At 52.8% G+C, this 27,330-nt stretch overlaps 1 protein-coding gene and 1 long non-coding RNA gene across 5 annotated transcripts in view; one reads left to right on the top strand and one right to left on the bottom strand.

The window, feature by feature from the left end:
• Window positions 1-27,330, top strand: part of LOC119870456 — a 186,438-nt gene that overhangs the window by 58,318 nt on the left and 100,790 nt on the right. The gene's annotated exons all lie outside the window — the stretch shown is intronic.
• On the bottom strand, window positions 10,490-13,961 carry LOC111093718. Its single transcript, XR_005356093.1, has 3 exons — window positions 13,849-13,961; window positions 12,487-12,809; window positions 10,490-10,644 (listed from the first exon to the last, which is right to left on the bottom strand). It is a non-coding gene; the product is annotated as an uncharacterized LOC111093718 (long non-coding RNA).

Consider the following 27,330-nt stretch of genomic DNA (forward strand, 5'->3'; position numbering starts at 1 on the left):
TTGGTCATGGGTGTGCATTCCTGGTGTGCACAGGCTTGCACACCCCCTCGCACCTGCCTGTGTAAAAATGCAGAGCTGTGTGCATCCACGTGCCATGGAGATAATCACAACGGCTGACAGCTGACAGGCTAGGTGCCAGGCACTGGGAACTAGGCGTGTTAACTCATTGAGCCCTTATATGACACACACATATACGGAGATCTGTATTATTATCCCCATTTCACAGATGTGGAAACTGAGGCTCAGGGAGGTTCATCCCATGCCCAAGTTCCCATAGCTAGGACGTAGGAGGGCTGGGGTGTAAACCCAGGCAGTCAGCTCCACGGTGTGTACTCGTAACCACTGTACTAACGTGGCCGTGCAAGCCCGTTCTTGTAGGCGCTGCAAGAATTAAGCCAGTCCCTCTCCGGGGTCTTTTCTTCTCGTGGGAGTGTGAACGTAGGGATGTTTTGCCCACGGGTGTGAAGGTGGGCACGTGGCGAGTTGTGCACGCCTGCCCCAAGCTGCCCTCCTTGGGAGCCACCAGGAGCGCTGCAGCTTTTTCGGGGACCAGTGCCCTGTGGCTCTGGAGCCCGTCTCCCTGGAGCTGACCACCTTCTCCTGCGTTTTCTTTTCCCACATCTCACAGATCCCAAGTCTCAGCTGAGCCCCAGCAGGCAGAGAGAGGAGAACCAAGCCCTCCGTCCGGGAAGTGCTGGCTCTTCCCCGATGGTTATGTGGTTCATAGGGCCCCCACCCCACTGTATTCCCGTCCCTACCCCCATCTCCTCTTGTCGAGATCACTCTTGAGGACAGATGCTGGCCCTGTGCCGGACCAGTCGGATGGACTTAGGGCCCCTCCCCTGAGCACCTCCAGAGTGGCTTGCGATCTCCCTGAGCCCTACTTTTGGACCTGCTGCTTCTCAGCGGTGTGACCTCAGGCAAGTCTCCTAGCCTCTCGGAGCCTCAGCTTCCTCGTCTGTAAAGTGAGGATAATATCGAGCCCTGCTGCAAGAGTTAATGGGAAGATTATTTGAGTTCATACACGGGAAGGTCCCGAACTGCACCTAGCATCCTGCTACACCATCCCTGGCACTGTTGCATTTGTCACCCTCCCCAGGTGGGCAGCGTGCTCTCTAATGATAGGGACCACCACCTTTTGCTTCTCCTGTCCCCGAGCCCGCCTTTGTCCCCAGTGCATCACTGATGCTGCTTGGCATTGATTGGATGTCTGATTGAGGGAGTCCAGTCCGTCCCTAGTGGGACCAGTCGTCCCCGTGAGTGGGATAAACCCCATCTCTCTGTCTTAGGGGGTGGGGTGAGGCCCTTGCTCTCTGCCAGGGATGCAAAGTAGGACAGGCCTCCCCAGGGGGGTTGCCGTGGCAACAGGGAAAGTTCGTTCGGAGGTAGACACACACAGGGTTGGCTGGGAGGCTTGGCGGGCGTTGCTTGCCTAGGCTGAGGAGACAGGCTATTGAAATGGCTTTCGAGCCTTGGTGACTCCTCTGTAAAACGAGGGCTAAGCTTCCAGCTCACGATGAGGGTCAGAGGCAAGGGGTCGTGGATGCTGGAAGATTTAGGAAGCTGCAGAGGGCTGTCCAGTCTGAGCTGCTTTACTACCATCCTCGCCAGCAGCACAGAAGTGTCTCAAAAGGAAGGACACTGTTTTACTCACTGCTGCACCCCCAGCGCCCAAAACAGTGCCTGACACATAGTAGCTGCTAATCAATATTTGCTAATTGAAGAATTAGTCAGATAAGAACGTGGGAACATCTCAAGGTCCTGGCCGAACCCCAACACATCCAGAATTCTAACCAAGCCCTGATTCTGAGCTGTGAGAGACCCTACATTAGAGACCCCTCGATGCCAGCTCTGACCTACCTCGGATCACCACGGATCCCTGAGGACCACCTCACCCCTGGGTGTGAACTCTGAGGACAGGCGGGGGATGCTAGGGTCCACCTGGGCCTCGAGAGAATTATCCTAGCCTACGATTCTCAGACTTGGCTGATGCCAGCAGCTTGGGGTGGGCGTGTGGGGGTGGGAGGTGGATATAAAGTGGTGGATATAAAGAATACGGTCCTTCTCAATCAGACTCTCTGGGGTGTGGCCTGGTGTTTGGGGGTGTAACAAGTTCCCAGGGGATCCTGGTGAGTGGCCAGGTTTGGGGACTTCTGCTCAGGACATAGCCTGCTGCAGCTGGAGGGGCTTTAAGGGGTGTCCCGAGCCAACCCAGGGTTTGGCGCTCCTTGTACCCCTTGGGGAGACCGAGGTCCAAGGCGGGCATGGCTAGGCCCGATCTCAGCTCTGACACTCCTTTGGCCTGTGTGGGCAGTCTGCCTGGAAGGAGAGGAAGCTCTTTACTTCCACTTCTTTGTCCACACTCCTGGTGTCCACCCGGCCGGGCTCGCTGAAGGCTGACTGCGCGGCTCTCACCTGTGCATCCTGGTCAAGACACAGAGCGGCAGGGCAGGAGCCAACCCTGAGTTTGCAGCCTGGCCCTTCTTCTGGGCTTCGGGGGCAAGTGCTTTAACCTTTTGGAGCAGCAGGTCTCTTCCCCTGAGAAATGGGCACAGCACGACCTGTTTCATTGCCAGCTGGGTTGGCGAGGCAGTTAAGAATTTGAACTCCGCAGCCAGGGTAGAGATTTGAATCCCGGCTCCATGGGGTTGACAGCTGTGTGACTCAGCAAATGACTTCACCCCTCTGGGCCTTAGCACCCTCCTCTGTGAAACGAGGGAGATGAATTCCAGCTTCCTAGGGGGTCATCGCCAGGATTAAGTGTGAGGTGCCCATGAGGCGGGTAGCAGGGGCTCAGCTAGAAGGAATGTCCTTTTAGAGAAAGGCAGGAAGGTGGTGACTCAGGTGTCCAGCTGGTCCGCCCCAGCGCTACAGAGACAGGCCAGAGGACAGGCCGAGAGCTTCGCCTCGGTATCCCAGGGGGCCCAGAGCGGGGCAGCGGAGGGGAGATGTGTTTGTTTGAACAGCCCGAGATGCTGAGAGGCCCCTGGTGTCCCTCCATTAGGCGGTTCCTGCTGAGTCGGAGGGAGCGGGGACTGGGGGAGTGATGAGCCGCGCAGCTGGGCCGTACTTTCTCCGCTGAAAAGCAGTTTCCAACTCGTTATCTTAATGTGTCCTCACAATAACCCTGGTAATGGTGAGCCCAGGGACCGGGCTTCCAGTTTCGGAGGGGAGGTGAGAGCCCAGAGAGGTCGGCTGGCTTGGCCGAGGTCACGCAGCACAGCAGCGGCAGAGGCTGTTTCTGGAGGACCTGAGAGCCGTTGGGTCATCACTCCAGACTTGCGTCTGCTCACCTGCCGCTGGCTGCCATGCACTGGAGCCACTGGTCTGAGTTCGAGTCCTGGATCTGCCGCTTCCCGGATGTGTGCCTGGACTCCTGTGAGCCTGGGTTCTTCACCTGTCGGAGGGGAGGAATAGCAGGACCGACCCCACAGAGCTGTTTTTGAGAGAAGCCCAGTCAGTATACGCAGAGCGCCTGGCACAGGTGGGCTCGCCTCTGTCTTACGCATGGCTCAGCTGCTCCCGGGTGAGATGTACCCCCTAAAGTCACGTCACCTGTCTGGGCCTCCGTTTTCTTCATCTGCCAAATGGGCATTCATCTTGCACCAGGCATGTGTGCATCGGGATGCCATTTAATACGAGCGGGAACCAATGAGGCCAATTTCTTTTAGGCCCATTTCCCAGATAAGGACACCAAGATGCGGGGAAGCAAATTGATGTGCAGTAACTTGGCTAATGACGGAGATAATCCAACTCAAACTCAGGCCTGAGATTCTAGAGCCCGTGGCCCCCAAATGTGTCTCCCTTAGGTTGCCCTCCAGGACATTCTTCAGGGCTGATATATGCTTGTCCGGGGCTGTGGAGTCTGGGCGCTGGTGCCTGTTTGGAGGCTGGAGCAGCAGGACGCAGCCTGGGGTTGGGACTTACCCCACCCCCACCTCCGGGTAGTGACCTCCTCCGCACCCCGCCCCGGCTTGGGGCTCAGGTCCTACTTGGGCCTTCCCACTCCCCGGGGGCCGGGAGGAGGTTGGCGGGCTCCAGGCCGTGGCGGGAAGGCCATTAGCTGGCACTGGAGCCGAGTGCTGGTAATGACCCTGTTTTCACACGGAGGCAGCTCACAGTCTCTCCCCACGCTAGAATCTGCTCCCGGAGCTCCCATTCCGGAATGAAGCAGCAGCAGATTATGTAACTCGGAGCAGGTTATGTAAGGATGTAGCCGGCTCTGGTGGGATTGGGGAGCAGAGTAGCACCCCCAGCCCCTGCCCCCAGGTCGCAGTGGAAGTCTCTGGGGCAGGACCAGGCTCCTGCTCCCACGCTGCTCAGCGGCCCCCCTGGGTCTGAGACCATCGGGGAGGATGGGGCAGGAGAGGGGAGGGCGAGGCCCTGGGACGGAGTGGGACGGTGCGGGTCAGGGGCCAGGAATCCTAGCTTGGGTCCAACTCTCATGAATTGAACAAATTTGTTCCCCTCTCCCAGCCTCAGTTTCTTTTTCGGGAAAACTGAAGAGGGGTGGATTGGGGAAGCCCTAGGGGCCCTCGCAGTTCCAGGGGTGCTATGTCTTCTCCGTCTTGGAGGCGAGGCCCAGTTCCGACGCTCATCGGTTCCAGCAGCCTGAGCAGGGCACCGTCTCTCTCTGGGCCCTGACTCACCTGTTTGTCCACAGGAAGATGGGCTTCACTGTCAGCCTTGCTGATGCCGGGCGTGCCTGGACTTTTGGGGTTCCAGATGAGGGTGAGACAGTGGAGCCAGGGCATTCCGTCCCTTCTCTCTCCTTTGCTCCCTGATCGAGACCTTGCAGCGAGCAGCCCCACCCCAGAAATGACAGTGACAACCGAGGAGACAACTACCGTGGCTCTGGCGGGCTGTGCTCGGGCCCCTTCCATGTGTCATCCCCACTAGCTCTCATGAGAGCCCCGTGACATATGTTCCTTTATTACCCCTATTATACAGATGGCGCTGAGGCCCAGAGGGGCAAGTGACCTACCCAGAGTCACACGGCCGGTCCGTGGCCAAGCCAGGATTGGACTCCACGTATGTCAGACTTTCAAGCCCCTGACCCTGGGAGTCTGCACAGAGTGGGCCTGCTTCTCCCTGGAGACCAGAGAAGTGGGGACGGCCAGACGGTGTAGACAGCCCTGTTCTGTGGTCCGTCCCCCTCACTGGCCACCCCCGGGCCTCTCTGGGCTCCCCACCCCCCTTGTTCCCTTTGTGCCACCCACGGTGGCCGCGACGGCATCTGTGAAGTGGGCAGCGCGGGCCGTGTGGGCACTCGGCACTCAGGATACATGGGCACTTGTATTTTTAAATCCTGGCTCCGGGCAACCTCTGAAGTCAATTCAGACAGGGCCAGGGGGCTTTCCTTGGGGTGCTGCTGACCCTGGGTGGGAGGGCTCGGGAGGCATCCTGCTTGTGAGTGGGGCTGTTGCCAGCCGAGGAGATGCTTGGTGCTGGTCGCCTGCAGTCTGTGGCCCTTGAGACCATGGGAACAGGGGGCAGGCCGGAGGCTGGGAGGATGAACCAGGGAGAGCAGGAGAGGAGGGACGGGGTGGAACGAAGGTGGAAGGGACTGTGGGATGTGGCTGAGAGGACCCTTACGAAGCTCAGCGTCCAACCCACTCACTTTGAGTTGGGGACACTAGGTTCCCGAGGAGGAGGGAATATCTGGGTCACACTGTGAATTAGAGGCAGAGTCAGAACTCGAACCCAGAATGCTTGATCCCCGAGTCAGAGCAGTTTTGGACTGGCTTCTCATCTTGGGTCCCAGGGAAGTCCTGCTCACGAAGGCTCTGCTCCTGGGTAGGGGAGCTTTATCTGCCCTGCAGGAAGGTGGGGGACGAGAGGGCCCCTCCTGTGCCCAGCGATGCTTCCCTGTTGAAGGAGTCAGGGCCAGATTTCATAATCAAGACCAGACGACAGCGGAGGACATGAATGGAGAGTGAAAGAGAACCGGCCATAGCCCCTGGGCCCCACTGGGGCTGCCTCTACTTCTCATTCTTGGCCCATTAGCTACTTTCTTTGCCCTGACTCCTTATGGCCCCTGATCCCAATGTACAGGGCAGGATATTGAGGGGAGGCCATTTACAAGAGACATGTGATAAAACTGAGGCACAGAGAGAGTGGGAAGCCTTGGCCTGGGCCCCTGGCTTGGATGCTCTTGAGCTGCGAAACTTTGTCACAGCACATTTCTGGACCTTGGCTTCTTCATTTATCAAATGGGGATAATCCCCAGCATTTACCAAGTGCTGGTTTTATGTCAGGCACTGGACTGATCCCTTTCATATGCTCATCTACTCAACTTTTCAATGATCCAATTTTCAGAAGAGGAAAGTGGGGGTCAGAGAGGTTATGTGGCATGGCTAAGGTCACTCAGCTGCTAAATGGCAGAACCTGGTCTCTCTTGAGAACTCAGGTTCTGAGCCAGTATCTGATGCCTCCTCCTGGGAAGGAGCCCATCTTTGTTGAAGGAAAGACAAATAAGAGGAGGTGGTGGTGCTGCAGAGCAGGGCTGGGGATACACACAAGCCAGTGTTTCCAGCCGTCTTGTGTCACCTCTGCCCGGATCTGTTCCGGGCCTCTCAACAGACGCCTTCTCGCCCACCCCTGCCTAACCCACTCTCCACACCACTGCCACCAGCGCTGGCTTTTGGAAGACACAAACCTGATCATCCTACTCCCCAGCTGGACTCTTCAGGGATCTCGACGGCCTCTGGGGAAAGCCTAATTGCCTCACTTGGCGTTCAGGACCCTTTCCCTTTCAAAGGCCAGCCCCTTCCTACCTCGCCAGGGTCCTTCTATTCTGGCCACATCGTACTCTGGATCAATTTTCTCCTCCCTCATGCCTTCACTCAGGCAGCTCCTTCTGACACTTTCACTTTATCCTCACAGTTCTACTCCTCCCTAGAAACCAGCCCAAAGTCACTTCCTCTGTGAAATTTTCTGTGCCTGTTCCTGGAAGAATGATAGTCCCTCTTGATGCTTCTGTTGCCCTGAGAGCGGTTCTCATCACCCAGTTTTGTAGTTAATTGTTCATGCGGTGCTCTCCCCAACTCACTTGATACCACCCCAAGGTCCCTGTGAGAAAGGAACTGTATGAGCCATGCCAGTGTCCCCAGCCCCAAGGCTGAGTGGATGAATCAAGTGGATCAGGAAGTGGCAGAGAATGGTAGGTCAGAAAAAATTCTTTCTGGGTAGAGACCACAGCTTGGATTCTGGAACAATTTTGTCTACATCTCACTACATCTCACTCACTAAGGATGGTTCAGGTTGAGAGCTAATGTCTCACAGCTGGACAGACCTGGAATTGTGATGTATGATCTTGGGTAAGTCACTGAACCTTCCTGAGCCTCTGGTTCCTCATCTGTGAAATAGGCAAACAATATGGTCAAGATAAGGATTCAGTACAATAGTGTCCAGAAAATGTCTAGAGGAGATCCTAACCTGTAATAAGGTAGGTGCTCAGTACAGGTTTATTCTTTCTTCCTGCTACCATCCTCCATCATCTTCATCCTCTTCATCCAGACATCATCATCACCACCTCCATCATCATAACCATATCATCCCCTTAGTACCCAAATCATCACCACCACAATTATTATAACCAACATCATCACTTTCATCCCAACATCATCATCCTTTTTATCTCAACATCATCATTGCTTCCATCATTATAACCAACATCATCCCCTTCATCCCGACATCATCATCCTCTTCCCAACCTCCCAACATCATCATTACCACCACTGTCATCATACTCATCACCATTGTCATCATCACCATCTTTACCATCATTCTTCAGATCTCTCTATTTTCTCAGACACTTGCCCCTATATTGGAGATTCTGCAAGTATGAGGTGCCAGCCATGTGCCAGGAATTGGGTTAAGTGCCTTCCTTTCATCATTCCATTTAATTTTCATCCCAAAATAAACACAAGCAAAAATCACTTCCCTTCTATGGAGAATCTTCACGTGTACCACACGGGTTGCTACAATGGTCCTGTTTTAAAGATAAGGTAAATTGAGGCTCAGAGAAGTAGAGTAGCTTGCCAAGATCTTCCACAGCTAGTAAGCAGAAGAGTCTGGTTCAACTTTGGTCAGCTCTTTTAGCACCAAGCTGCTTGGGGCTCCTGATTCCCTTGCCCTTATGGTTTTCTGCATTTGCTTCCGGCTGCTAGTACTCCCTACAAAGGGTCAGTATAAGTTTTCAGCTCTTTCTTGAGTTCCCTGGCCCAGAGCTAAGAAAGAGCAGCATTTTTCATTGATTTACTCAAAATCTAGGAAAACAAAATTGGGCATGAACAAGGATGCCAGGAAACTGGGTGAAGATTTGCAGGCTCAGAAGTCAGGGTCTTGGACCCTCACCAGCTTGCTCACTCTAGACATGAGTCACCATTAATCTGGACTCATAGGCCTGGCTGTGGTCTTCCTGCCTGAGGATCCAGTGCAAAGGAGCTACTCCAGAGAAACTCTACCCCTACCCCAATCTCATTTCGAGTCCCCTTGTCATCCTTATCCTCCTTCTTTCTGGAGAAGCATCACTGGCGTCTCTGAAGTTGGAATAAAAATTCCCTTGTTGACTTTTTTTAGGGTGGGTCTGGTGAAGTTCAAAGGAGAGAATTATAGATTCATTCATTTTTCAAATCTGTATTGAACACTTACCATATACTATAGTGTGCTGGGCATGAGGACCTAGACATGACTCAAACATAGCCCCAGTCCCGGAGGAGCCCCACTTGGATTATTGTGTCTAGTTATAGCTGAGACTTTTCCCACTGCTCTGCCGTTTTTCTGGGAAGGCCCACATGCAGGAGCCCATCTTATATCCTACAAACTGGGCATAGAAGAGCTTTTGGAGGACATTTGTAGAATGGAACCAAACTGAAGCCGATGGGAATCAACCTCACCTCATAACTATGACCTGACCCTCTTCCCATGGGTTCATCTAATGTCTCTGGGTAGAGGTACCCTTACTGGGGTTGGATTGGGGAGGTCTAACTGGGATAGGGGTGGGGGGAAGGGGTTGGGCATTTTGCATAAAAGTGTAAATCCAAACTTCTGTATGAGAATGTGCAGGCCTTTGTTTCTTCTGCTGACCCTGGTCAGGTTCCTGAAGCTAGTAAGAGGTTGGTTTATTAATCTGTGCCTAACAGCACCTAGCACATACTCAGTGTTTAGTAACTGTTTGTGGACAAAATGAATGAGTAGATGAATGAGGGTTTATCTGTATTGTTTCACTAATTTCACTAGATGTTGCTGACTCGGGGCCCCTCATTGACGGAGAAATATTGGAGGCTTACTCTCCAGGGGCTTTGGGTAAGTGGCTTGTGGGGAACCCTCAAGGCAATTGTGCATGGGTTTTCATGCTTAGAGGGGTAGGTCAACTGAGAGGGAAGCGATCAGGAAGTTAACATTTCATATACTCACTGACCCATCTATTCACTTACCTGTCCAGGGTTGGCCAGATATTGCAGGTTTTCATGACCAGAGGGGTGGACTCATCAGATGGGAGAGGTGAGGAGAGTATTAATATTTTATCCGTTCATCCAAATACCCATCTACCCATCCATATATATTTACCCACCCATCCATTCATATATTCATCTGTCTATCCATCCATATGCCCACCCATCCATCCATATACCCACCCACCCATCCATTCATATATCCATCCATCCATCCATCCATCCATCCATCCATCCATCCATCCATCGCTGGAGCCAGATTGTTCATTGTTGTTGAATGCCAGCCTCAGGACTTTAGACTGAACACTATCTTTTGTGACAGCTGTTAGGGAGGGAGGTTAATTTGCATGAACAGCCCAAGCGCATGCTGGAAGCTAATTAGAGCTTAAGCAGGGATAGTCTGCAGATCCTGGAGTAAGTGGGGCCTAGGCATTTCAGGAAGAGCCCTCTCCACACTCTTGTGCCAGTTTTAGAGAGAGATGGGGAGCAGATGGGACATAGCGACTCTCATGAACAAAACACCTGGGTTATGTACTTATTAACCAGTTCATACTAATTCTAGGGTATAGGACAGCAGATGGAATGATCTGGATTATCTGTTCTCAAAAGTTCTTAAAAGGGAGAGTACCTAGTTAGGCTTTCTGGCATCACTGTTACCCAAGACTGGGTAACAGATACGTTTTGAATGAATACATAATCTGGGAAGGGGTGACTTTCAAAAGCACCACAAGTATCTCCTCAGGGTCAAAGCCAAGACTGGGCCTGTGAGAACAGCTGGGCCTTTTGAAGGAACTGTCACCTTACACTTTATCTTTGCCTCCATGTTCCCCTCTCCCCATAGATTGTGCTTCATTTCTGTCTGTGCTCAGTGTCTGAGACACAGTAGATGCCAATAATGTTTACAGAATAAGTGAATGGACAAATATATCCATTGGTCACCAAATATTTGTTGAGTGCCTACTGTGTGTCAGGCACTGTCCTAGGAGCTGGGGGCACAACAGGAGACAGGACAGATGCCCCATCATCGTGGATCTCAGTTTAATGATCAGTGTATTTAAAAAACAGAAGTGAGTCATACATCTTATGGGGCAGATGCTGCCACTGTTGTTTCTTGAGTCTGTGCCAGGTGGTGCTTGCAGGTGCCAGTGGGTGATGGTTGACTTGGAACCAAGGCTCAGTGGTGTTTCTGGAAAAAAAAAGAAAAGGGTGAAGAGAGGGCAGCACCTAATGAGGGGTGCAAACTGGTAGAAAATCCTAAGGGCTGTTTATTGAGCACTTGTTACATGCCAACCCGTAGGGCATCTCTCTGACGTCTCTGAGACTTGCTCTGCTTTACAGAAGAGGAAATGAAGGTGTCGTGACTCATCCAAGGCCATGTGGGGAGGGGGCGGTGAAGCCAGGATTGGAATCCAGGTCTGTTTGGTTCCCACGCCCAAGTTCTTAACCACTTGGGTTGACTGCTGGGGACGGTGGAAGAGGGTAGCAAGAGGGGGATGCAGGAGCTGGGGTCTGGCCATGGAGAATCTTGGAGAGCTGCCTTGGATGCTGTCTTGGCCCTCATACCCTCTTGTCCTCGACTGCGAAGCGGTGACGGGTGACTTCAGGCAGACTTACCAAGCCCGGCTCCTTGCTGCTGCCCACAGAGAAGGCCATTCTGCAGTGTGGGTCATGTCTGCCCACAGCTAATATGGATCCTATACATTTACACAAGCCACTGAATACAAATTACAGATTGTTGTAATTTCTAAACACTGCCCTGCCACTCGGAGCTGCAGGGGAGGCTCTGAGCCTCAGGGAGAGCTGTCAACAGCTCTCAGCCCTGCTGGGCACGCTGCAGCTCTGGGAGGGTAGAGTGGGTTGGCACTGCGGCTGCTCCCACTGCCGCGGCGGCAGGAGGGAGAACCCGGTTCTGCTGCAGCTTCAGAGGCTGACCCAGGCCTGGCTGTTTGTCCAAATTTGCTCAGATTCCTCCCCACGTCTGGAGAAACTAGAGATGCTTATTGTGATAAAACAGTGCGGCGCGTGGCCAGCCCTCCCGGAGCACCTCCTGTAGCCCACACACTTAGTCTCACTACAACCCTTGGACGTAGGTACGTGTCATGCCCGTTTGATGAAGGTGGAAATGGGTTCAGAGAGGTTAAGCAGCTTGCTCAAGGTCACCCTGCTAGCAACTGTTGGGGAAGGTCACAAATCTAACTCTGATTGATTGAAATGTCTGGCTCTTGACAGTGATGTGGCCCTGTGCCTGACCTGCCTCCTCTTGAGACCCACTGAGGAGAGCTTACTTGGGGGAGCGTCCAGCAGCAGTGGACGCGGACAGGATCCATGGAGGGGCCAACTCACTGTGTGTGCAAAGGTCTTGCGCGTGTCCATTTCTGTTCACATACGTGTCCCGTGTGTCCTTGAGATTTTCCATGTGCCCGTGTGCTTGAAGTTGTGCTGTGGGTTCTATGTTTGCATCCTCACGTGTATTTGCATGTGTGGGGCTGGGGGATTCTGCGTCCTTGTCACAGGGGTCAATATATGTGCGTGTGTTCATGCTAACGTGCATGAAGTGTGTATCTAATTTTCACTGGGTGCTTGCTGTGCTTTACTGGCCTCCTCTAATTTCATCCTCACAATGATCCAATGAGGTAGGTACGAATCACAGATGAAGAGATTGAGGCACAGGTGGGCGGGGGAGATACCAACAGAGAAACTCTGTTCATCCTGTGTTTTGTCCTCCTCATCTTTGGTCCTCGAGGCTGAGGCATGGGTCCCCCACCTCCGGAACACCTGGGGTGGCTGTGGGCCTCAGGTGTGGCAAATCAGAGCCACCGTGATTGGTTCGAGCAGCTGAGCCAAGCGGCTCCTGAGAAGCATCTGGGGGTAGTTCGTGGTCTGCAGATGGCAGCAGCTATTCCTGGACCCAGCCCACACCCCCGGAATCAGGGATCTGCTTCTCCGAGCCCTCCAGTTGACGCTGTGCCCTTTGGGATATGGACAAGGAAGCCAACCTGCCTGAGTGGGGGCTGGAGGTCCCACTCACCCAGGCCTGAGCCATGGACACGTTATAGAGCTTTCTGTGCCTCCGTCTCCGTGTCTGCGAAGTGGCGGTGAGAGTAGTCCTGGCATTTTGGGGGACTGAATGGGTTTATACATAGGAAGTGTCGAGAGCAGTCCCTGGCATGTGACCAGTTGCTGGAGGGGTCATTGTCATCCCAGGTACAGGCAGGGGAGCCAGTCCTGCCCAGTGAGCATCAGCCCTGAGACTTCTGCTGGCACTTTGAGGGGAAGAGGCTCTCTGCTGAGACAGGGTGTAAGCCTGGGGCTGCTGCTGGTGAGCACGTACTGCCTCAGGGAAGGGCTTGCCTGAGAATAAAAGGAAGAGGAAAGTAGAGGGGAGGTGTGTCCTCTGGCACATTTCTGGAGTGCTGGGTCCGTGCCTCAGGCCAATTTGGCCTTTAGCCGCTTTGAGCTGGGCTCCTGTCACTCACTGGTGAAGGACTCCCACCAGGTGCCTAATCTGACCCAAACATTTTGCAAGGAGCCACTCAAGTGAGCTGAAAGTTGGGGCAATTCTCGAATTTCTTTTTTTTTTAAAATATTTTATTTATTTATTCATGAAAGACAGAGAGAGAGAGAGAGAGAGGCAGAGACACAGGCAGAGGGAGAAGCGGGCTCCATGCAGGGAGCCCGACGTGGGACTCGATCCTGGGACTCCAGGATCACGCCCCGGGCTGAAGGGAAGTGCTCAACCGCTGAGCCACCCGGGTGTCCCCAATTTCTGACCCCCAGTCCCGCACCTCTTCTTGGCTGTCTTGCCTTGACAGGCCTGAGTGGTTCTCTCCGGCAGGCAGCCTGCAGGTGTTTCTAGGCCAGTGTCGCCCTCCACCTAAGCCCATGTCAGCCTCATCACGAACCTGGGCACTTAAGCCCAGGGGGCTTTTGGACGAGGCCCCTTTGCCTTTTGAAGGCCAAGCAGATCTGTCCTCTGCCAGGCCCATTTCGGACACTGCAAGGCCCCAGGCCCCAAGCCTGGAGATGGGCTGAGGTCACAGGCAGAGGGACCTCGTGGACAGTGGCTGTGTCCCTCTGTTTCCTTCCTTAGGCCACATATGTGCCGGTGTCTGCCTTGGTTTCCCCAGCGTGCGGGCCTCTGCCTTCCTGCTTTGTCCTCAGCCCACTCAGGCTCTGTCTGCCTTCCGCCATCACCCCCTGGCTTTCTTCCATCTCCCCCCACCGCATCCCCCCTCAGCCTTCCCAGGTCCCCATTCAAGCTCTACTTTCTCCTCGTCTCCCCTCTTTGTCTCCCATCCCCCTCAGCTCCCGCAAGCCCTCACAGCCTCTGGGACCTCCCCTGTCTGACCTCTCCTGGGTCTGGGGGCCTCTCCAGCTCACCCCCACTCACCCCCGGGGTCCCTGTGACCCAGGCCCTTCCCTCTTCCCCGGCCTCTCCTGCCGTCTCCATCCTGTCTGCATCTCCCTCTTCCTCTCCCTGCCTCAGGCAGCGCCCCACACCTGTCTCCCTCCTCCCTCCCTCTCCTCCAGGTGGCCCGCTGCCAGTTGGGTACCAGTTGGGTTGCCATGGGAACCACTGAGCCGCTTAGAAAGCTGCCATAGATCTAATCACAGGCTGTGAGGTTTCAAGGAACAGCTCACTTTCTGGACGGAGGGCCGGCGCTGACAGCCGATTAGGCTGATGCTGGGATGGAGAGAAGGGGAGCGGGAGCCACGGAAGATGTCAGCCAAGGCCGGGCTCCAGGCCTCAGGGGCACCTCGGGGCAGGAGGCCAGATCTACCCAGCCCACAGCTTCCTGCCTCACTGGCACTCTCAGACCTTCTAGGATTTTCCTGAAGAGATCAGTGATGCTCCGCTTCTTCTCTCCTTCTCCTCCATCACTCACTTTCATTCATTCACTCACTAAACCGTCCCCCACTTTGGGTCATGTGCTCCAGAGACCTTCCCGGCACAGTGGGAGAGACGGATCCTTAGGGAGCAGCCTTCCCTGGTGGGCGGCATCCTGGGAGCCACAAGGAGGGTGGAGGTCCATGCCAATTGGGGACAGTGAGGGGACGGGGGAGCTGCTTCACAGGGGATCCTTGCACTGACCCTCGAGGACAGGGATGCATCAGCTTAGCAAAAGCTGAAGCCCTCCAGACCTGCAAGATCTGTCTCTGAAGGTGGGCCGTGGCCCCTGTTTTGGAGTACACCCGAGTGAGGCCATGAGGAGCCACTGCCGACTCCTCCAAAGGGCGGTACCTTCAGAGCAGACCCTTCTTACAGCTGTGCAGAGGACGGGTGGGCAGGGGGCAACCCAACTTCTGAAAAAATAGCCCAACGTTCCTAGCACCCAAGTCCCCTGGGGCTGATGGGTAGACAGGAGGGTGGGGGCATTATCTGGGGGAGATGCTCCCACCTGCTAATGCCCCTCCTCCTTATTTGTGGCCAAAAGGGTTGCGTCAGAGCTTTATGGCCAGAAGGGCTGGCCAGCTTAGTCTAATCTCAGATGGCTCCCCCTGGTACCAGGCTTTTGGTTTCTCTCCTCCAAGCCAGAGACTGTGTTTGCACATAATTTGCATACATTTGCATGTGGTGTCGGCGGGGCCTGGCATAACATGGGAAAAACACATTTTTCTCGCCAGGGTGCTCGCGGCCTGGATTAGAGCCCAGGTGTGTTAGAAACCAGGCCTATGAAAGCCTTCCCTTCTTTGGCCCTCTCGGGCAGTCTTTCGCACATCCCTCCCCACACTGTGGAGCTTGGACCCCAAGCCAGCGGGCTGGCGGGGTGTCCTAGTCAGGGAGCCTGGATTCTCTTGGTCCTGGCTCAGCGGCGCACTCCTCTGAGATTTGACAAATCACTTTTCTTCTCAAAGTCTCCATCTGCCTCTGTGGAAGCCTAGGGTTTACAGAAGATCAGGAAATGGAGGGTGTGCCCCTGAAGAAGTATCATGCCATGCATGCATGCATTTCACTTTTATTCATTGCGTGCTTATGATGTAGCAGGGCCCTCTGTTCTGGAATCAACAAAGCCAGCCACAGATGCCTGCCTCTGGGGAGTTCCAGGGAGACTGGCATTAGTCAAACGACCACACAAATCGATGTATAATTGCAACTGTGATAAGTGCTCCATAGAGACACGTGATGCTTTATGAGAAGCCAGAATTAGTCTGGCAAGTCACAGAAGACTTCCTGGAGGAAGTGTCCGTCAGCCGAGATGTAAAGCATATGATACTGTTTAGGTAAAGAGAGGCTAGAAGAACCTTCCAGGGAGAATAAAACACATGTGCGAAGGCCCTGGGTGGGAAGGAGCAGAGCAAGTGTGTAGAAGGGAGAGGAATGTGCTGTGTCTGAGTGAGAATAAGAATAGACAAGAAGGTGGGCCAACTGACAGCACCTTTCTGACTTATTAGGGGGCACCTGGGTGGCTCTGCAGTTGAGTGTCTGCCTTCAGCCCAGGGCCTGATCCCAGGTCTCACATCGGGCTCCCAGAGAGGAGCCTGCTCCTCCCTCTGCCTGTGTCTCTGCCTGTCTGTGTGTGTCTCTCATGAATAAGTAAATAAAATCTTAAAAAAAAAAAACCAAAACCAACAAAGCAGTGATACCTTTATTCTAGGAGCAGTGGGAGTCATCAAGCCGGGGAATGCATAAGCAGGTTTGCGTTTTGCAAGGATGGCCTGGACTGTGGTGGGAAGAATGAGTGGGGTGAGCACAGGACCTCCAGGCCACCAGGCAGGAGGGTGGGATTGTCCTGAGTGAAATCTAGGGCTTGGCTTAGGTCGCAAGGGTGGAGATGCGGAGGAGGGAAGGCTGTGAGACCAGGTAGCATGGGCTTGACAACAGGTGAGGACAGGTGGGGATGAGGCCAGCAGGGGGAGGGGGATTGGCGACGACCTCTGGATATCTTCACAGCCTTAGGAGCCATGGACTGAGGTGGTAAACGTGACCCGGGGGTGGGGGCAGTCTTGGTGATGAAGTGCAGGCGCTGAGCTATGGTTATTAGAGTTTGCATCGCCTCTGAGGCATCCTCGTGGCAGTTGGTAGAAGAGTCTGGAGCTCAGGGAAGGGGTGGATAAGGGTGTCATGTCCTCCCAGCCCCCAGCGCCAGGTAAGGGGACCTATCGGGATCCCCTCTGCATCTAGCACCTTCCAGAAGCAACCAGCCTCATCTGTCTTTAGTATTGCCAACTGATTTCCAATCCAAGTGTAGACAGAACGTTGGGGAATGTGATCAGCGTCTTCCCACATCAGCTGTATTAAGTCTGTATCCTCCCTGTATGGGGAAGGTATTTTCTGAACCCCAAGCCGGCACCCACAGAGGGATTCCAGGCTAGTTAGTTTTAGGAATGCTGCACATTCCGGAGGACATGTTTCATGCAGAAACTTTAGGATTCCTGGGATCACTGACAGTTCGTGGGGACAAGGGGACAGACTATGTGAAATCAGGGCAATCAGAACATTGAGGACATTGAGAACGGGGGAGGGGGGGACCCAGAAGGGAAGACAGGGGAGAGAGAGAAGAGATCTATTATTTAGGAACTATTGGGTGCCAGACCTTAGGCTAGTATTTCTCTTTCTTTCTTTCTTTCTTTCTTTCTTTCTTTCTTTCTTTCTTTCTTTCTTTCTTTCTTTCTTTCTTTCTTCTTTCTTTCTTTCTTTCTTCTTTCTTTCTTTCTTTCTTTCTTTCTTTCTTTCTTTCTTTCTTTCTTTTCTCTTTCTTTCTTTTCTTTCTTTCTTTTTCTTTCTTTCTTCTTTCTAATAGTATCATCCTGCTGCTTACTTCTTACAAAAGTGAGGTAGGTATAAAGCAGCCCATTTTATAGGTGAGAAAACTGAGTCTCAGAAAGATTAGATCAATTGGCTCAAGTTGCACAGATTGTGCTCTTTCTATCGCTTCAGCCGGAGTTTGGATCTGGTGTCTGGGAAGGCTTTGGTTTTCTTAAGGACACCTGGTGACATCCGGCTCGTGCACTGCCCAGCAGGAGCGCAGAGCTCAGCATAGGCTGAGGCTCCCGAGAGTTCTGCTCTCAGTCCGGTGGTCTGTACCTGGCCCCCCACCCCTCACTTAGCAGCCTCAACTCTCCCTTTGCCTGTAGGAACTTTCTGGCTAACATCTGGCTCTTCTCACTGTCCCTGTGGGAATGCTGCGTGCTTTCTCTAGAATGCCTTGTTCTGCCCAAGCCCTGCCTGCCCTCTGCACCCCAGCTCCTTGTCCTTCATGATCCAGCTCAGGGGTCTCCTCTGAACCCCCTATCTGATCCTTCAAGTAGCAATGGCCCTCTATCTCCTGGGCTAGGGGGGTGCCTGAGAGCCCCAAGACCAGGCGCAAATCCTGATCCCTCCACTTAGGAGCTCTGTGACTTGGGGCAAGTGACTTACCCTCTGAGGCTCCAGGGCAGCTCCTCTGTAAAGTGGGGATCCCTAATGGTTCCATCACCTCCACAGGCTCATGGTAAGAGTAATTTAGTAAGACAGAAGCAGAACGCTTAGCCCAGTGCCTGGTGCGCAGTGAGGCCCCCCCATGAGTGATGGCTACTATATGAGCCGGAGCCCACTCTTTTGTGAGCATTTACTCATCTGTCTTCCTCCCCAGGTTGGGAGCTCCTTAAGAACAGAGCCCTCTTTTATTTTAGTATTCCCAGTACATATGACAGGCGACAGGCCCGCTATGTGCTGGGTACTTAGTGCACATTTGTTGAATGAATGGACAGTTCCTAACATCTTTATTCTATATAAAAAAATCTTTATTCTGTGCTTCCTTTCTCCCCACTTAGCTTTTCAGGGTAACTCCTGGGTTTCACCCTCAGCTGTACCCCTTTGCAGAGCCAACCTGCACACAGTAGGTGCTCAACCAAGGTCTGTGGCTTATTTCCATAGGCAGCTCTTTCCCAGACAAATGGAATTCAGCCCCTGATCCACCATGCGTCAGCCGTCCTCTGGGGTGTAATGGATACATATTTCTTATTGCCCACGTGTCTCGCCTTCCCTGCTGAGCACCGTGTTAAACGGCTGTTCAGTAGCTCAAGTGCACAAATATTCCTTTCAAAATTATTACATTCACCTTTTGTTGGCGGAACATGCCATATGAAACATCCCAACCTCTTATTGAGTGTGGGTGTATGCTTTCTCTGCCGCCTCAGTGGCAGTACTTGAGGCCAAAAGGCCTTGTCAGGGTTTCAAGTGCCTGCTTTGCCAAGTATTCTCTGGACTCAAAGGACCAGTGGGAGCTGATGCTTGGTTAACCTGAGCTGACCTAGGCAGGGCTGTCATCACCATCAGAGAATCATTATCTTTATCTTTGACACCACTACCACCACCACCGTCACTACCACTATCACTAACATCACCAACATTGCCACCACTACCATCACTACCACCACCACCACCATCATCATCACCATCAACCTTACTGTTACCACCACCACCATCATCATAACCACCACCACCATCATCATAACCACCACCACCATCATCATAGCCACCACCATCATCATAGCCACCACCACCATCATCATAACCACCACCACCACCATCATCACTACCACCACTACCATCATCATAATCACCACCACCACCATCATCATAACCACCACCATCATCATCATAACCACCACCACCACCATCACTACCACCAACATCACCATTATCACCACCACTACCATCACCACCACCATCGCTACCACCAACATCATCACCAATGTCATCGCCATCATCACCACCCTTACTACCAACATCATTACCCTCACCACCAACATCACCAGTTACCACCACCTTGCCACCATGATCACCGCCGCCATCCACCACAGCCACCACCATCACCACCATTATCACCATCACCACCACAATGAATACTTCACTACCACAATTAATACTATTAATTATTAATATTTTTGAGAACTTTCTCTGTGATAGATGTAGAGCTAAGCGTCTTACATGCATAATTTTATCTAATCCTCAAAATGACCTTGTAGGTATGTTTTTTTATTCTTGTTTTTCAGATGAGAAAACTGAAGCTCAGAGAGGTTAAGGAGCTTACTTGCCCAATATCACACAGCCAGTAAGCTGTGGAGTCATTTAAAAAAAAACTCATCTCAGCAGACATTTAATGAGTATCTATTGGCATACAGGATATGGTGCCCCCTATTACCAGGGACACGAAAATAAGTGTGCTTCTTGACTGTGGGGGTCTTTATAGCCCTTTGGGAGAGACTGGATGCATATAGCCAATACAAAGCAGCCTAAAAGTGTGTCTTAGGCAAACTAACTGGGGCTGATGGGAAAGAAAGGTTATGTGTGGTTCAGACACATACCTAGAGATACTCTTATACCACATATATTTTGATAAAAGCTGTCCTAGGCCTTTTGGTCACCTAAGAGCTTTCTTGTCTTTATGACCGTCCTGGGAAGTCTCCAGGGAAGACGTGGCCCTCTCTACTTTCATGTCCCAAAGTCCTAGACCAATTTCTTTTGCTGCTTTAGATTTATCTGGACCCTGTGTTGGTTTCTAGCTGGAAGGGAGTCTAGCAGCCTCTCAGAGATGGGTAAACCAACACTCAGGGAAGGGAAGAAACTTACTGAAGGCTCAGAGTATATTTCCTTTTTTGTCAACTCCCTGACAGCACAGACATTCTGTGAGAGCTGTATGGACTCCAGTAGGTTTATCAAGAATGAAAGGGGATGAAAGGTACCCCCACTAAGATTGTCTTTCCTCATCACTGGTTTATATGATATATGGTGGAGGAGGTGCTCCTCCCTCAGTTCCTTCCAAGGGGACCTCAAGGCAGCCTGGTTGGGCCTGGAGTGGGAGGCTGAGAGCAATTTGTTCGCCAGTCCTTCAGGGGTTCATATTTCCCATGGCTGGCTGGAGAATCCTTCCCTCAGGGAAGGAAGGTTCCAGAGCACATGGAATGATCTCTAGATCCCTCATGAGAAAGATGGCCAGCAGCATTTTAGTCTGGGCTTCCATCCTGGAGTAGCAGACTGGCCCCTTTTCCTGGGAGGCTGGAGCAGCCCAGAGGCAGAATTGGAGGGATTTTAAGATGTTTGGTCCTGAGCGATGGATATAACCCCTACTTTTGGCATTCTCTCAAGAGATGACAGAAAGCCTTCAACTTGCCTTCTCATCATTTCTGGCTACAAGACTAATGTTTCTCTGACTGTGACTCATGCTGATGTCGACTTCAGGGAGGAGGCAAAATGGTCTGGCTCGAGGATGGCTACACTTGATTCTTTCATTTGCTCATATAGGGACAGATACTTTTACCTCCCACGACGTGTCAGGCACTGTGGGTGAACAGTGGTGAGGACAAAGTAGAAGTGGCCCTTGCTCTTATGGGGAAGGCAGACGTAACTCGGCTAGTTACACAAATGGAAACGTTATTACAAACATTTTTAAGCTCTACCCAAAAGAAGCGGGCTGCCAAGAGAAGTTATAACAGGGAACTGGAATTGGTTTTAGGAGCCAGGGCTTCCTTGAGGAAATAATGACCATTATTTTACAGATTGGGAAACCGAGGCACAGGAAGATTGAGTAGAATCCAATATATATAGCTGGTAAGTAGCGGGGTGGGGATTCGAACCCAGGCCCTCTGGCTTTGCAATCCAGCTTCTCAACCATTTTACTCCCAATGTTTCTGGTGGATGAGTGAATTTAACAAGACAAAGATGCGGTGGGCATGGGGATAAGAGTGGATTTCAGGCAGATGGAACAATGCTGCATGGAAAATGCTGGATGGTAGGAAGAGTACAGAGTGTTCAAGGAGTCAGATGAGGGCCATGGGGCCTCCTACCATGTGTAGCTGGCACAGTAGTCCCACGGTAGGAGGGCAAGGGGAGATGGGCAGGGTCAGATTGTGTGGAACATAGTAGGAGCATTAGCTTTGGGTCAGAATCCTGGGCCGAACGAGCCCTATTGGGCAGACACTGTCTTTCTCCACCCATGAGTACCCAGCTCTGAGCACACTGCCTGGCGCATAGTTAGGACATGATGAATGGCTAACTAAAGGGGAGAGAACTCCCCTCTCTCCAGCCCTCCCCTGGCTTGGCTTCCTCAGTTCCCAGTGTCCATCAAAACCCCCAGGGATCTTGTTAAAAATATAAATGCTGGGGCTGTAGCCCTGGAAAATCCAGTTTAGGCATTCTTGGTTGAGTCTGGGGATCTCTGTTTTCCAATAAGCTGCCCAGGTGATTCTGACCTGGCTGTCCCCTGGGTCCCCCTGGAGGCCAATAATTTGGCTGGCAAAGGGCCACATGAAGGTGGGATGCTGCCCCACAGACACTTGCCGGGCAGTGGGGACACCTCACTGCCTACCATTACAGTGTTTATCTACAGCATTCTGGAGAGGAACGCTCTCGGTAGGGGTCTTCTGATGGACCCAGTCCTCTTCCTTTGGGGATGCAGACATCCATTCCTGGACTGAGCCTGAACACCTAAGAACCCTGGACTGGATCATTGTTGATTTCATGTATTCATGAAATCATGAGTTTCATGTATTCCTAGAAGTCTGTCAGGGACTAGAAGAGAGAGAAATCAATCAGCCAAACCAACCAACTAGTCAATCCAGAGAAGAGGAAGAAGAGGGCGGGATGGAGATGGGAAGAAGGTGAACTAGAGGAAGAGATGGAGAGAGATGGATGATGGCAATGCAGAGGGAGAGGAGAAAGAGAGAATAGAGAGACAGAGACAGAGGGGAGAGGAAAGGCACCAGGTGGGGACGGGGTGGGTTCTGCAGGGACAGTCCTGAGCAGTGCCAGTTCCAGGCACCCCACAGCAGGGCCCTAGTTTTCCCAGACATTCCTGAAGGGGCTCTGAGGGGCCACCAGGAAACATGAGCACAGCTTGCAGGTGTTGAGGGAAGTGGTGGGAAGATCTCTGTGCCATCCCCCTATTCTCCACCAGGTTCAAGGCTTCAGGTGCTGGGAAAAAGCCTTCCTTCCCTGCATGTTCCCAGATCAAATCTGTTCAGAACTCCTTGCTTACCTGATTGGGATGGCCACTCCCAAGGGCTCCCTTGGACACAAGGACCACCCTTTCCTGGTATCCATCACTATACAGTGTTAAGGCAAGGGAAGCAAGGAAGGCTGGAGGTGGCCAGGAAAGGTGGCCATGCCAGTCCCCGTGGAGTCTAGGGCTCCACTTTGTCTTATTCAGAACTTAGCCCTGACTTGTGGTGGCCCTAGGGACCCTCTGCATCAGGATGGACCACTGGGCCATTAGTGGATGGACTGGCAGTCACATAGGGCAGAGGGGAGCCCACCTATAGGATTTCTTCAACTGAAAAATGAGGGCTTGGGAGTAGAAGATCATACCTACAGCTATTATGTTGAGCTCCCATCATGCATCCTGCTCCTTCTATAGGAATTCTAAGACCCGTCCTGACCTGGCTGCACTCCCTCCTCCAATCTTAACCCCTGCCAATTCCCACCACTCCCTGTCTTCAATCTCAGTAGCCTCATAGATGCCAAGCCCACTGCCACCCCGAGGCCTTTGCACGGTGCTCTTCGCTCTGCAGAATGTCTGCCCCTGGTCTTTGCATGACCGGCTCCTTCTTGCCCTTCATCCACGATCAGCCATCTCAAGTAGCTTCCCAATCCCTTGCCATTCTGTGACCTGGTTTTGTATTTTTTGTCACTCCACTCTTGGCAGCCCCCAACATGTGCAGTCCATTAAAACAGGGACCTTGTCCTTCTTAGTCTTGGGTATCCCACTCCTATCCCTATGTCTTGCTCAGTGCCCAGCATACATAGGCACTGTGGTCTATGTGCTGAACAAAATGAATGAATGAGCGAATGTGGGAAGGAAAGAAAGAAATGCAGCTAAGGCATTGGTGCTTAACTGGTGTTATTTTGTGTAGGTATTATGAATACTTTCCTTGGTACATGTGAGGAGACCCAGGTTCTCAGAGGTGAGGTCGCATAGCTGGGACCTGGATGAAGGACTCTGTCGCTAGAGTCCTCAGTCTTTCCATGACCCCAGGCCGCCCCACCCCTTACTGAGCTAAGAGGAGACCCAGGCAATGAAGAAGTGGGAGTTTTTATTTGCATTTAGATGAGGTGGTGGTTCAGGGTCTGTCACCCTCTCCGGGCTGGTGGCACCTCAGCACTGCCACCCACAGGCCTTTGGTGGTGATGACTTCCCTGTCAGTTCCTGGTTCCAATCCTCTGCAACTCAGTGATTCCTGGAGGCCTGGGCAGGGCTGGGAGCAAGTGGCTGCTGTGTGACCCACCCACTGCCCCCCAGAGGGGGGCTCCTGTAGAAGCCAGGGACAGATGCCCAGTCTGAATAAGGTCCTGGGGCATGGGGGAGGGCGCTGCCCTCCGAACCGTTTGGACTCGCTTCCCAGCCAGACCTGGAGAGAGGAGAGAGGAAAGAGGGGAGAGTCCTGCCCTGATTTCTCCCTGGTGGTGCAGGGCAGCTGGAGGCCTCTCACCCACAGGACAGAGGCTCCTTGCCTTTGTGGGCAGCAGAGAAGTACCACATGTGCCCTGAGCTTGCAGGGATGAGCTTCATGGGCCACCTGTTGGACTAGCCTGCACCTCTGAGAACCATTGAACTGAGGTTTATCATGGTCAAGGGGCAAGGTCATGGCCTTTAGAGCTACCCGGGTATGGATTCAAGTCCTAGCTCTGCCGCTTCCTGGCTGTGTGATGTTAGGCAAGTCATGCAACTTTCTGAGACTCAGTTTCCCTATCTGTATAGGGGAGAGCAGTTAGCAAAGTGCCTGGTCACAGGAAATCAAGCAAGAGGCATCATCTCCTCACCATCTGGTCACACTTTGACTTCAGGCCACTGCTGGCCTTTGCACATGCTGTGCTCCCCTGGCCCTGCCTTGCCTCCTGGACAAAGACCTCATCCTTCCGCATGGTGGGCACCTGATCAGGGAAGCCTTCCAGGATACTCCTGAGGGCTGATCAGCCCTGGCTTCTCTGGTGGGAGCCCTGGAGTGCTCTGGAGTGAGGGGGTTGTGAAGGTCAGTGTGTGCGTTGAGGACCCAAGCTGTGTCTCGTTCATCCATGTCCCTAGCATTCGGCGCAGGCTTCAACGCAGAGCAGGAGCGAAAGGGAGAGCACTTTGAACAAATAGATGGGAGAGGAATTAAAAATAGGAATGAATTAATGAGTAGAAGAAGAGGGAGGAGGGAAACAGGAAAACAGAAGGAGAAGAAGGAAAGAGGGAGGGAAATGGGAAAGAAGAGAAAAGAGAAAGAAGGAGAGGGGAAGATGGGTTTCAGGGCCGTGTCCCCAGGCCCCCACCCCCTGCTCAGCACTGACACCTCGAGCCTGTCCCCCTCTTCCCTCTCTCCTGCCTGGTCCTCCCTGCCTATCACTCCACGGAGAGCTTCAGTCGCCTCCGGCTCCCACAAAATATTCATTGTTCTCTTGCCTGCTCTGCTCCGTCTCTCCCTGCCTCTTAGGTGCCAGAAATGGGGGAATTATCAGAGGTAAAACACGTCTGTCACCAGGCCTGGTGAGTGGGGCTGCTGCCAACGGCTGATTCATCGAAAGACGCTCCTCTCCCAGGGCAGGGCTTAGGGTACACAGGCTGACTCAGGTCTGACTGTGTCTTTCCCAGAGGAGTCAGGGAAGGTGGCGAGGACTGTGGAAGGGGGGCATTCCTTGGGGCTGGGGGGGTCCTTGGCTGAGGTTGGGGGCTCAGAGTGTTAGAGGGTCCCCCGGGTAGGGGGCTGTGCACAGTGAGCTGGGCATCCTGGAGGAACCCTATGGGCAGCTACCTCCTTGAGCACGATTTAGGGCTGGTGGTATCTTGGGATGGGCTTTGTGCTGGGGGCAGGGGACAGACTCTCCAAATGGGGTTGGGGACAGGCTGAAGGAGCGGGAGAGGAGAGTTAGGACTGCAGGCAGAGGGACAGAAGCCAAGAATCTGAAAGGGGGCTGTGGCCTGAGCCAGCCCAGGTGTGTTGATGACGGCCACATGGAGTCCAGCTACTAGATGCTGCTTGCTGTGCACCCGCTCTGTGCCAGGCCGTCCTGGGCGCTCTGGAGGCCCAGTTCTCATCCTCACGCTAGGCGTGAGGAAACCACAGCACGGACGGGTCAAGGAAATCACCAAGCCCACGAGGAGAAAATGTCAGAGGCAGGATTTGAACCAAGGACCATCAAACCCTGTTGCCCTCAGGCCCACTTAAAAAAATGTATTAATGTATTAATCTTTCTAGAATATAATAATACATGCCAGCTGTAGGGATTTGGAAAGTAGCATTCAAAATAAGAAAACAGAATTCATCTTAAATCAGGTTTTTTTTTTCTCTATGCCCTTAAAAAAAACCACATAAACAAACTGTACAGCACACACCACTTTGGCAACTTGTTTTTCCTGCTTAGCACCAGAGCATAAGCAATTTCCTCTGTGAGAAAACAACTCTCAGTAAGTATAATTGTTAATGATTGTCGCAATATTCCGGGCTGGGGATATGTGCCCCAATTTCCTTAGCCATTCCTTAGTAGCCAAGCCAGGGACTCCAAGTTTTCCGTGTTATAAGCAACGTGGATGCATTTCTTGGTGCTCCAGTTTCTTCCTGACTTTAGGTGATTGCCCGAGCGTAGATCTCTGGAAGGGGAAATGACTGGACCAAAGGAAGGGCTTGTTCTCAGGGATGGGTAGATGGGAAGGGGACTGAGGTTCGAGGTGATCTGCCCCAGGGTGGGTGGTTTCTTTCCAAGGAGACCAACTCATGAGGGAGGCTGGCTTCCTTTGGACTAACGTGTTCCTGATTTCTGCCCATGGGATGATACCTAAAACAGAGGTTTTGATCCTACCCTTTGGCCTGTCTTTCCACCATCTCCGTGGAGCTGGTGGGTAGTTTCTGGTGGGGCGGCGGGGAGGAGGGAGGACCTTCACGTAGTCACCTAGCTACTGGAGGCATCCACCGATTCAGAGATCATCAAGATCATCCCATCCAACCCTCCCCACGTTCACACAGGTGTGTGTTTTGACAGGTGGGGGTCCTAGCAAGGACAGGTAACTTATTGGAGTCACTCTGCCCGATAGTAACTTCACTGCGGACAGGGGTGAGCCCCAGTCTGTTGCTCTTCCCATGATGCTAGATGCTTCTCCTTTTTTTTATTCCAGGCCATATAATTCTACACCCTGAGCATAATGAATAACAACCGCTTGGTCTCATGGTTACCATGGTAACGTTGGCCCCAAATGTTCTCCCAGAGGGTGCTGGGAGTGGGGCTTGGGCTGTGAGAGACCTATGGCTGGTGTTGGGGGGGGGGGGGCGGGGTTTTGGACCTAGATGGGGCTGGAGTCCACTGGTGTCTCAGGCCTGTGAGATGACATCACCCTGGTGCCCTCAGGGAAGCCCCAGGTCTGGGCCTGGAGCAGGGACTGTCACCAATGATGTTCCAATTTGGTGTTGATGTTACTCATGGAAAAAGCAAGATCCGTGTTTCGGATTTTTTTTAAGACCAGAAAATGAGAGACACAGCTGAGTCCTGGAGCAGATGAGCCACATAAGCAGGGAAGGGCCACCGGAGAGAGAAATGATGTCAGCCCCTTTTGAAGTTCCAGGGTAAGGACAGGAGTGTGGGTGAGTGACAGCCGTTGGTTTGTTCTGGAGGAACAAGACAGAAAAGTGTCCTGAGAGAGGGTGAGGCCCAGAATAGGGTTCCAGGGGTGGAGGGGCTCCCAAGACAGCCCTAGGGCTCCCCAAAGCAGGACCAGCCCCAAATCCTGTTCCCCAGGTGTCCCCAGAGCCCTTATGCACAGGGGTCCTCACCTGGGCTGAGGCTGGAGCAGGGAGGTGCTGTCACAGGAAGAGGATGGGGGCAAGCGAGGGGTCCTGAGAGGAAGGTGAGGTAAAAGACCCCAGGGTCTGGGGACTGAGGGGAGGCGTCCTCAGTTCTTCCTCTGTGCTGCTCTGTCCCGTT

This window comes from Canis lupus, chromosome 2, assembly GCF_011100685.1.
Source record: "Canis lupus familiaris isolate Mischka breed German Shepherd chromosome 2, alternate assembly UU_Cfam_GSD_1.0, whole genome shotgun sequence".
NCBI classification, from domain to species: Eukaryota; Metazoa; Chordata; class Mammalia; order Carnivora; family Canidae; genus Canis; species Canis lupus.